The sequence below is a fragment of the Grammomys surdaster genome, unplaced genomic scaffold, assembly GCF_004785775.1.
Source record: "Grammomys surdaster isolate TR1022 unplaced genomic scaffold, NIH_TR_1.0 126163, whole genome shotgun sequence".
In the NCBI taxonomy this organism is placed as follows: Eukaryota; Metazoa; Chordata; class Mammalia; order Rodentia; family Muridae; genus Grammomys; species Grammomys surdaster.
Window position 1 is genome coordinate 5,077,692 of NW_021620970.1, and position 9,255 is coordinate 5,086,946.

General features: G+C 37.1%; 1 non-coding gene across 1 annotated transcript; it reads right to left on the minus strand.

The window, feature by feature from the left end:
* Positions 1-6,312: 6,312 nt before the first annotated feature.
* Positions 6,313-6,444, minus strand: LOC114612538. The gene has a single exon (XR_003710042.1). It is a non-coding gene; the product is annotated as a small nucleolar RNA SNORA17 (small nucleolar RNA).
* Between the last annotated feature and the right edge of the window lie 2,811 nt (positions 6,445-9,255).

The following is a 9,255-nucleotide window of genomic DNA, read 5'->3' on the forward strand; positions in this document are numbered from 1 at the left end:
AGAGAGAGAGAGAGAGAGAGAGAGAGAGAGAGAGAGAGAGAGAGAGACAGGGGTGGGGTGGGCAGACAAAGAGGAATGACTAAGAAGGCAATTTAAATCCTTACTAGGAGAAATAGGGTTCTATGAAGTTACATTTGCACTCCCCAGTAAGCAGGGACATTGCAGTTATTGCAAAGTTTAGCTGGGTTAATTTCCAAAGTCACTTATTATTGGTAAAGAAATTAAAGATATTCTATGCATTTTGTGTATCTGTGCAATAGTCTCCATTTGCTGCAAAAATAAGCTTCTTTGGTCAGAAGTTAGAGGTACACTTCCCTGTGGATTTAAGAAAAAGTATTTAGAAGACAGAAATTATATTGGTGTAGAATATTTTCAATAGTAGGTTCTCCTCTCATGTCTATGACCTCTACACCCTGGGTAGGTGGTTAAATTTATACCAGATATGAATTCCTCCTGTTGAGTGAGCTTGAAATCTAATTAAACAGCTGACAAATACCCTAAGCACTTAATTTCCACTACTGTACTTTGGTGGGCATCCTAATGGTCCAGTCATTGTGGTTTTGTAACTATATAGGGCTATCAATTACTCTTCACTCTTAGCATCTTGGATAGTTCTTTTTCACCCTATGAGTGCTAGCCCTCAGGGAGGAAGCTTTCAGGTCAATTTTATCTTGATTCCTCCAGGTACTATGCTCAGATTGTATGATATCTTCAGCTATAGAATCATTTTTTCCATTAATTAGCTTATATATTCACTTTCTATCCTAATTCAGGGCCCTTTCCTTCCAGTCACCTGTCACACAGATCCTCCTGTTTCCCTCTCCCCTTCTCCTTGGAGAATGAGGAGGTCCTCTTGGGTATCACCCTACTCTGGCATATCAAGTCACTGTAGGACTAGGCACATCCTCTCCCATTGAGGGAAGACAAGGCAGCTTAGTTAGAGGAATGAGATCCACAGGCAGGCAACAGATTCATGGAAAACCTGTGCTCCAGTCAGCAATAGGAAGTTAGCCCAGCATCATATGATAAACCTGAAATTCAACACCTATAAATAAGGTTCAGGGAAAATCACAGGAGATAGGATAGAAAAGGATGCCTGATGACAGACTGTCATCAATTCATTTCTAGATATGAAAGGAAAATGAACTTCTAATCTTTTAAATTCCCATGAACTCTTAACAATGTGGTTGCTGAATACTAAACAATGTGTTTGCTGAACAGACCAGCATGATGAAAATATCAGTTGATATGACAATAAGACATGGGAATTACCATGTAATCTCACTTCTACACGAAGAGCTGTAGGTGGTCAATGGCAACAGAGAGAGAGAGAGAGAGGGAGAGAGAGAGAGAGAGAGAGAGAGAGAGAGAGAGAGAGAGGGTTGGGGGGGGAGAAAGAGCAAGGAGACAGGAGAGAGTCAAAGAAAGAACAAGATTCCTTCAGGGAAGAACTCCCAGATAGGTTGTTAAATCCCAAATGGTTACATGGTTACCCTGGGCACTCATACATATGAACAAAGCTATATAGATATATATGAATGTGTACAAATATTTATATACTCACATATATGTTATATTAATTAGGGTTTTCTAGATAAACAGAATTTATGAATGTGTGTGTGTGTGTGTGTGTGTGTGTGTGTGTGTTTATTAAATTGCTTTACAAACTGTGGTCCAGACAACCAAATAATGGCTGGCTAAGGGCAGAAACCCCAGGAATACATAAGTTACTTAGTCCACAATGCCGGATGTTTAGTATACTCTGGAATTCTGAAGTAGTCTCTAATATAAATGGACTTGCTAGCAAGGCAGCAAGGCGAGAGTTAGAGGCAAGAACAGAAGCTTCCTTCTTCCATATCCATATAAAAGCTCCCAGCAAGACTGGCTCAGATTAGATCTGGATTAAAGGCATGTCTTCCTAAATCAAAGATCTGCATTAGAACTGCTTCTAGTTCCAATCTTCACACTTCAAATTAAGCTAAAATCTCTCATAGGTATGCCCTCCATTTTTGTGTCTTATTTAATTCCAGATGTAGTACAGTTGACAACCAAGAACAGCTATCTCACATGTGTGCATATGTAACAATAAAAAGAAGAGATCACAAAATTGAGAAAGGGAAAAGGAGAAGTTAATGGAGAACAGAATGAAAATTATGTAGATGCAGTATTCATGTATGAAATTTAAAATAAAACCATTATAAAAGCCAGCATTTACAGAAAGGACACATGTAGAATAAATGACAATTGTTATTAATAGAGAATCACTATCTTTAAACTGCATGATTTGGGAAAGTGTGTAAGTTAATGTATCTGTATGTTATTTTGTTAAATTTCAGCTTAAATAAAATAATCAAACCATAAAAGCCATCTCTGTGTAATTTGCTATAACAAGAAGTCATTCATTTTGCAGTTACATTATTTTTAAGCATTTGGATACTTTTTTACAATGATATTGTGACAAAATATTTTATTTTTATGATAAACTTTGAACGTGGGTGTAAATATGGGTTATAAAAGTGACAATTTAATTTATTTTGCTGAACAACACATTCTTGTGTAAAATGATGACACAGTGATGCTATTTAAGAGCTTTTATTTGTAAATTGTTTCCTTATTTGACTTTTTGAGACTGTATCTCATTGAATTGCTCTTAGAATTCACTATGTAAAACAGGGTGGTCTTAAACTCAAAGAGTTCTGCCTGCCTCTGCCTCCCCAGTTCTTCAACTAAAGGTGTACATGATTACAATCACGTCTTTGCTTTGTTTTGGGGGCTAGTATACAAAGTAACAGGCTTCATTATGTTTTTGTTTTATGTACATAGCATACTTTATTCAACGTATTCTCCCCTGGAGCCCTTTCCAAAACCCACTGTTTACTCTTCCTGTTTCCTTTCCTCTACCAAAATAGTATTCCTTCTTGCTTTCATATCCTAGTAATTATATTACACCCTTACTTCCCTCTTGCCCTATTTTAAGATTTTTTTTCTCATGCTCTCATGATCCCCTTTCCACTACATTATTTACACACACACACACACACACACACACACACACACACAAATACACACCATACACATAAACACAGGAAAATATATTTGAATATATGTTATATATATGAAAAAATCATGTGGCATATATCATTCTGAATCTGACTGTATCAGTTAGAATTTTTCCTCTAACTTGATACAAGCTGGTTATCTGGAAATAAGGGACCTCAACTGAAAAAAAAAATGCCTATATCAGGGTAGCAGATGGTTCTGTAGGTATGTCTGTGGACCATTTTCTTGATTAATGATTGATGTGAAAGGGCATGGACTATTGTGTGCAATAGCATCCTTAAACAGGGAGTTCTGGGTTGCATATGACAGCAAGCTGAGCAAGCTGTAGCAAACAAAGCAGTAGCAACCCCCTTCCATGGTTTACTTCTGATTTACCTCAAGGTTCCTGCCTTAAGGTCCTGCACTTACATCCCTTCATGATACCATAGAGTGGGCAGTTGCTCTAAAAGACCTGATTATGTTGTGGTTGGGAGTATAGTGGAAGTATTTTTGGAGTGTGTGCAGAAAGAAACTGAGATCTCACAGTTTATTAAGTTGGTCTGTGGGAGCCTGAAAGATAAGCATGCTCAGAGAGAGGCAGGAAATGAAAGCTTATTTGAGAAGTTTCAGAAGTTAGAGTTTCTTAAAGACCAAATTATGGTTGTTCATATAATATTTTATGTTATGAATTTGTAGTTTTATTTAGCAGTGTCTTTAAAATTAGTTGTTATTAACAAGAGATGAACATAACTGAAGTAAAACCATTTTCTTTTCAAAATTATTTTATTTACATCCAAAATGTTGCCCAGGGTGCCCCTCCCAGACTTCTTTTTCCAATATCCCATTTCCTCTGCCTGTGAGAGAGTGCCCCTTTCCTGAGGCATCAAGTCTCTACAGAATTAGATGTGTCCTGTCCTGTTGGGAGCCGACTCCTAGCAGAAAGTGGCTATCATCTTTACAGCCATCTCAGGCCATATACCCTGACAAGAGACTTGTTTTCTACAGCCCACAACAGCTGAGCACACTCTGATAAACATCTTGTTTTTCTCACATGTCTTGTTTTGCTGTTTAGTGCCACCAGCTGCAAGGCGCACATGGTATCCACGCTGCAAGGCACATGATGTAGTACCTTCAGCTGTGCTTGTCCACGAGGGCAAGGCACGTGGTAAAGGGTATAAATACCCAGGATTTCCTTTCAATAAAGGAGACTTGATCAGACTCTGTCTTGTCTCCATTCTTCACCTCTCTTGCCCCTCCATCCCCACCCTCTCTCTTCCTAGACCTGGTTGACTGATTGACCCAAACAGGCTGGCCATTACATAGTGGCACCTCATATTAGAGCTCCAGTAAGCAGGATACAGTGAAGGACACCACAGGAATTGGAAGCGTGCATCCTCACTCCTGTGCTGGAGACTCTGTTGACTGACCCGAACGGGTTGTTACACTCTCCTACGAGGGCCAGTGAAGACATTCAGTCCTTTGATACATATGTTCCATGGGCCTCAGATCAGCCTATATATGCTTTCTGGCTGGAAGCTTAGTCTATGGGACCTCCCAGGAGTCCAGATTAGGTGACGTTGGTGGTATTCGTATGGGATTGTCATCACCTTAAGATCCTTCATTTCTTCCCTCAACTCTTCAAACTGGGCAATTGATGCTATTTTCTGACACTGAAAAGCTTCTGTAATTACAAGAAACAGGAATCAGAGTTGAAATCTTCTGGAAACTTTTCCTCAGGATCAGTACACAGAATGTTGGTCCAGAGGTAGCCAAGGTTGCATTTCATGCTCTCATCTGCACTTGGAAGTGTATAAGAGTTTCCTATGTACTTTTGGTATTGGCTGCATGAGAATTACAGGATTTAAGGAGTCATAGAAAGAAGTTGAAGTTTAGCATTGTGAGAGCCAGGAGAGGCCATTAGTGAATGCATCATCAATAGCAGTAGAAACCTCAGCATATTGTAGATGTCAGGATCATGGAATCCCCACCAAGGATGAGTTGAGTCTATCAGTCAGTGTCTGTGTGGTTGGGAGGGCAAGGCTAGAGAAATAGAGCTACCCAAGCCCTATGAGGCTCAGAAGATTTTGAGAGAACTTCAGAAATCTTACACTGTTTGAATTTGGTTTTGCTATAATCTGATTCTAAACTGTGCAGTGGTTCTCTCCTTGATGAGGAAGAAGTATATAGCTTACTTTTCCATTTACTAGAGCCCACAGTTGATAGACTTAAAACTTTTAAGGAGAATGAATCTTTAAAGAGAACTTGACTTTTGAAGGCTCTATAACTTTTATGATTTTGGAGCTTTTAAAGTTATACTTTATGTGATAGTAAATGAGACAGTGTAGATCAATAAGAAAGGAAAGGTTATGGTTTAGTAGTTCATGTTTGTGAGTAATGTTGAGAAAAGGTCAATTGTTCTAATGGTATTTTGTCAACCTGACACAGTCTAGAGTCATCTGTGAATATGTAGACTCAGTTGAGAAGGTGTATCCATCAGATTGATCTGTAGGAAACTATGCAGGAAATTTTCTTGGTTAATAGGGCCCAGACTATTGGCGGTGGTACCACTCCTGGGCAGGTGGTCCTGAGTTATATCTGAAAGCAAACTAAAAAAGATACGAAGAACGAGTCAATAGGAAGAATTATTTCAGACTTGGCTTCCTTCCACGTTCCCACCTTGTGTACTACCATGAATTCACAGCTTGATAGACTATAAACTACACTATAAAATAAGCCTTTTAATCCCTAAGATGCTTTTGGTTGTGATCATAACAATAGAAAGCAAAATATAACATCGTTTAACACAATGTTGTCCAGATGCATACATTTTCCTATACATTTAATAATCTTATGCTTTCTAGTTGAATAAAGTTAAATTTTGCCTGTATACCTTAGGTACCTTTCTTTTTCTTTTTCTGTATATTCACCTGTTGATGGATCTGTAGGTTTGTTCCATTTTCTAGCTATAAATGTGGATGACAAATATCTTTTTGGAATAGTAATTTAGATTTACTTTTGATATATTCTCAAGAATGATATACAGATGTTAGGTTTTTAGCTTCAGAAGGAACTTCTACTTCAATTTTCATGGTGGTTACATGAGTTTACATCCTCACCAGTAATAAATAAAAATTCCTCTTCCTCTGAATCCTCACTAATATTTATCATTTTCTTGATGGACTTTTTGGCTACATAGCATTGTTCTGGTGGTCCTTTTGGACTCTCTCCTCACCTGGCACTATAATGGTGGTCATCTCAGGCTCCCTTTCAGGGACTGTTAGGCTACTAAACACTCAGATGTTCATAGGTCAGAACACTTAGTATAGACATAGGCTCTTTCCTTTGTGTCACATACTAACAGACATGTGACACAGCAGTCACACCTGCAATGCCTCTAGTGGCAGGGAAATTACATTTCTTAATTTACAGATGTTTTCAGTACTCTATGTTTTCCATAATAATACCCCATAATATAAAGGCATGTTGTTTAGGGCTTAATAATGCCCTAGTTTGGGCATCTGAATAAAAATCACACGTGAATGGACTTTGAATGGTCATTTTCCCAAGATAAAAAGTTGAATGATGTGAGTCAGATCACCTCCACTGGGTCTCTATATCGGTGAGGTCTATGTGAGAAGCAAGTTCTGGAGTAAGTGTCCTGTAGCAGTAACTGACTAGTGTTCTTTTTCGTAAGGCAATATGATTTCGAATCTTACCTCTGCTGTAGTGTTAGACATTTTTCTTTGACACTTTAAAAATGTTCTCTCCATATTTTTTTTCTAGTGCACTTGTAATGATGAAACCTATCTCACCATGCTACTATAAGGGCTGAATGAGTTACTGAAGAAGCCCTAAATATAATAAGCCTTGATGTGTGTTTAACTAAAATTATTACAATCAGAGAAGTTGATAAGATATTTGAAGAGTCAGTAATTCAAGAATCACTATGTTCATAGAAACACAGTTAATGTGCTAGACTGACCTGAAGACATTCATGATTGTTAAGAAAAAAATGGCCAAGATGGACAGCTATCATCAAATATAGTTAAGTGCTAAATAAAAGGTGCTTTTAGGATATTTGTTGTAATAAAAGAAATTTGGCCAGAAACTGTAAAAGCTTGCATATGAAAAGCAGTGAAAACGGTAATGCAAGACCAGATTTGACACAATTGAGGTATGTAAATTGAGTTTTAAAAAAATGAATCAAAACAGTCTTTTAAAAGAGTAGTTTTTACTATTTATGTGTACTTTCTTTGGGGAAAACAGAACAAGAGACTAAAAGTCTATGACTTAAGTAATAATGACTCTGATTATTGTTAATCTGTGTAATCTCTACAATTCTCTAATAGAAAAGAGACTTTATGTGTACAACAAATTGTTGTAAATAGTAGGCAAGCATTTTAGATTCGAATCATACACTTTGTTCATCTCCTGCGCAGAGTCCTCAGTCCTATGGCAGGCGGACAGACATTCTTTTGCTGCATTCCTTCCTACTGATATGTTGCATTATAATGCAGATTGGCTTTCATTTCTTTCAAACAGCCTCCAATCCCACAGGGCAGAACAAAATTCTCAATGGTCATTATTATTCTTGCTTTACAGGCACTACCACTCACACTCCCTATTTAAAACGCCAATAAGAGGACAATACATAAACATCAGAGTGATTAAATGTTCTATATTTTTCGTAATTCACATTCATTTTCCTTTCTTGAGAACATAATATGGCTGTTGTTTCCTGAGAACCTGGATTGCTATTGTTCCATCATTCACATTTGTGTAGCAACGGTCTGAATTTTCGAGCTGTGTGCATGAATATGTGCAGTGTTTTTATTAAAGCCATGCCCAGTGCAGCTTCTCTCACTGAAAGAGAAATGATTCTTACTAATCAGTTCATTCTGTGGCCCAATGAATTTAACCAGAAGTATCTGAATAATGACAGATTTGGAATAATCCACTGGAGCCTAGTAGAGTCATCCGTGACTACTCAGCTGAAGACAGTGACTCCCCTTCTACCATAATCTTTCAGTAGGAATTTGCTTTGATGTGAGGTTCTAGAGACTAAAGGGACAAAATATTTTTAAACATATTGGATATGTTTTGTTTGAAAATAAATAAGAGATTGCCATAATTCTGCTTAGGATTGTAGATATTACTTTTTTTTTTGAACAGGAAAAGGAGTCAGTAATTTAATTATATAATAGAAATAACAAACGAATAACTAGCCATGATGCTTCACACAGCAGCCAGAAAGGCCAGAAAGGTACAAAAGAAAAGAAAACCCTATTAGTAGCAGACATATTATTTCTGCAGCCTGTACCCCAAATAAGCATGTTAGTTTATGAAGCTGTATATACCAGTATCAGACAAGAAAATCAGAACAACCAAAGGGAAATGAAGCAGAGTATTATCGGAGGCCATGGGCAATTCAAGAAAAATCTATTTTTTAAGCAACTAGTTGATAGCAATAAAATAAAAATTTTATGTCAAAAGACTTTAGACTTGAACACTGAGGTAAAAGAGAATGAGTTAAATTATATAGCGTGAGATTGAGTTCAGGGAGTGTCTGTAATCACATTTTATTGTATACATGTATGAAATTCTCAAAGCATAGAAAAATAAAACACAAAGAGATTGTAAGAAAGAGAAAAAGGAGAAGATGGAAGGAAGAAGAATATATACTTATTAATATTTAGTTTCCTTTCAGGTGACAAAATGGGTAAACTATTTAGTGACAATGAAGGTGACAGTGTAGCAGTAAGCACAACTATGGCTGTGCATCCTTCTTAAGCTTTCTGATTCTTCACAGAATATATCATTGTCATCATCATCAACAATAGTGGTTAAAAAAAAACCCAGGATTTTAATTGTATACCTATGAAAATCTTAACAGTGTGTTTTTATGAAAATAGGAAACTTCAACCTTAGATTTAAACAGAATATCAAATGGCCTTAAGTAGCTAAAACAATCTTAGAAAGGAGTTGAGATTTTACAGGACCTGACCTTATTTTTAAGCTACAGCAATCAAAATGATATGGTACTGTAGCTGAAGAGATGGCTCAGAGGTTTAGAGCACTGATGACTGTTTTTCCAGATGACTATGGTTTGATTCCTAATACTGATATAGTGATTACCAACCATCTGTAATTCCATTTCCTGGACACTCAACACTCCCATCAGTCCTCCTTAGTCACTGACAATGCACGTGATACAAA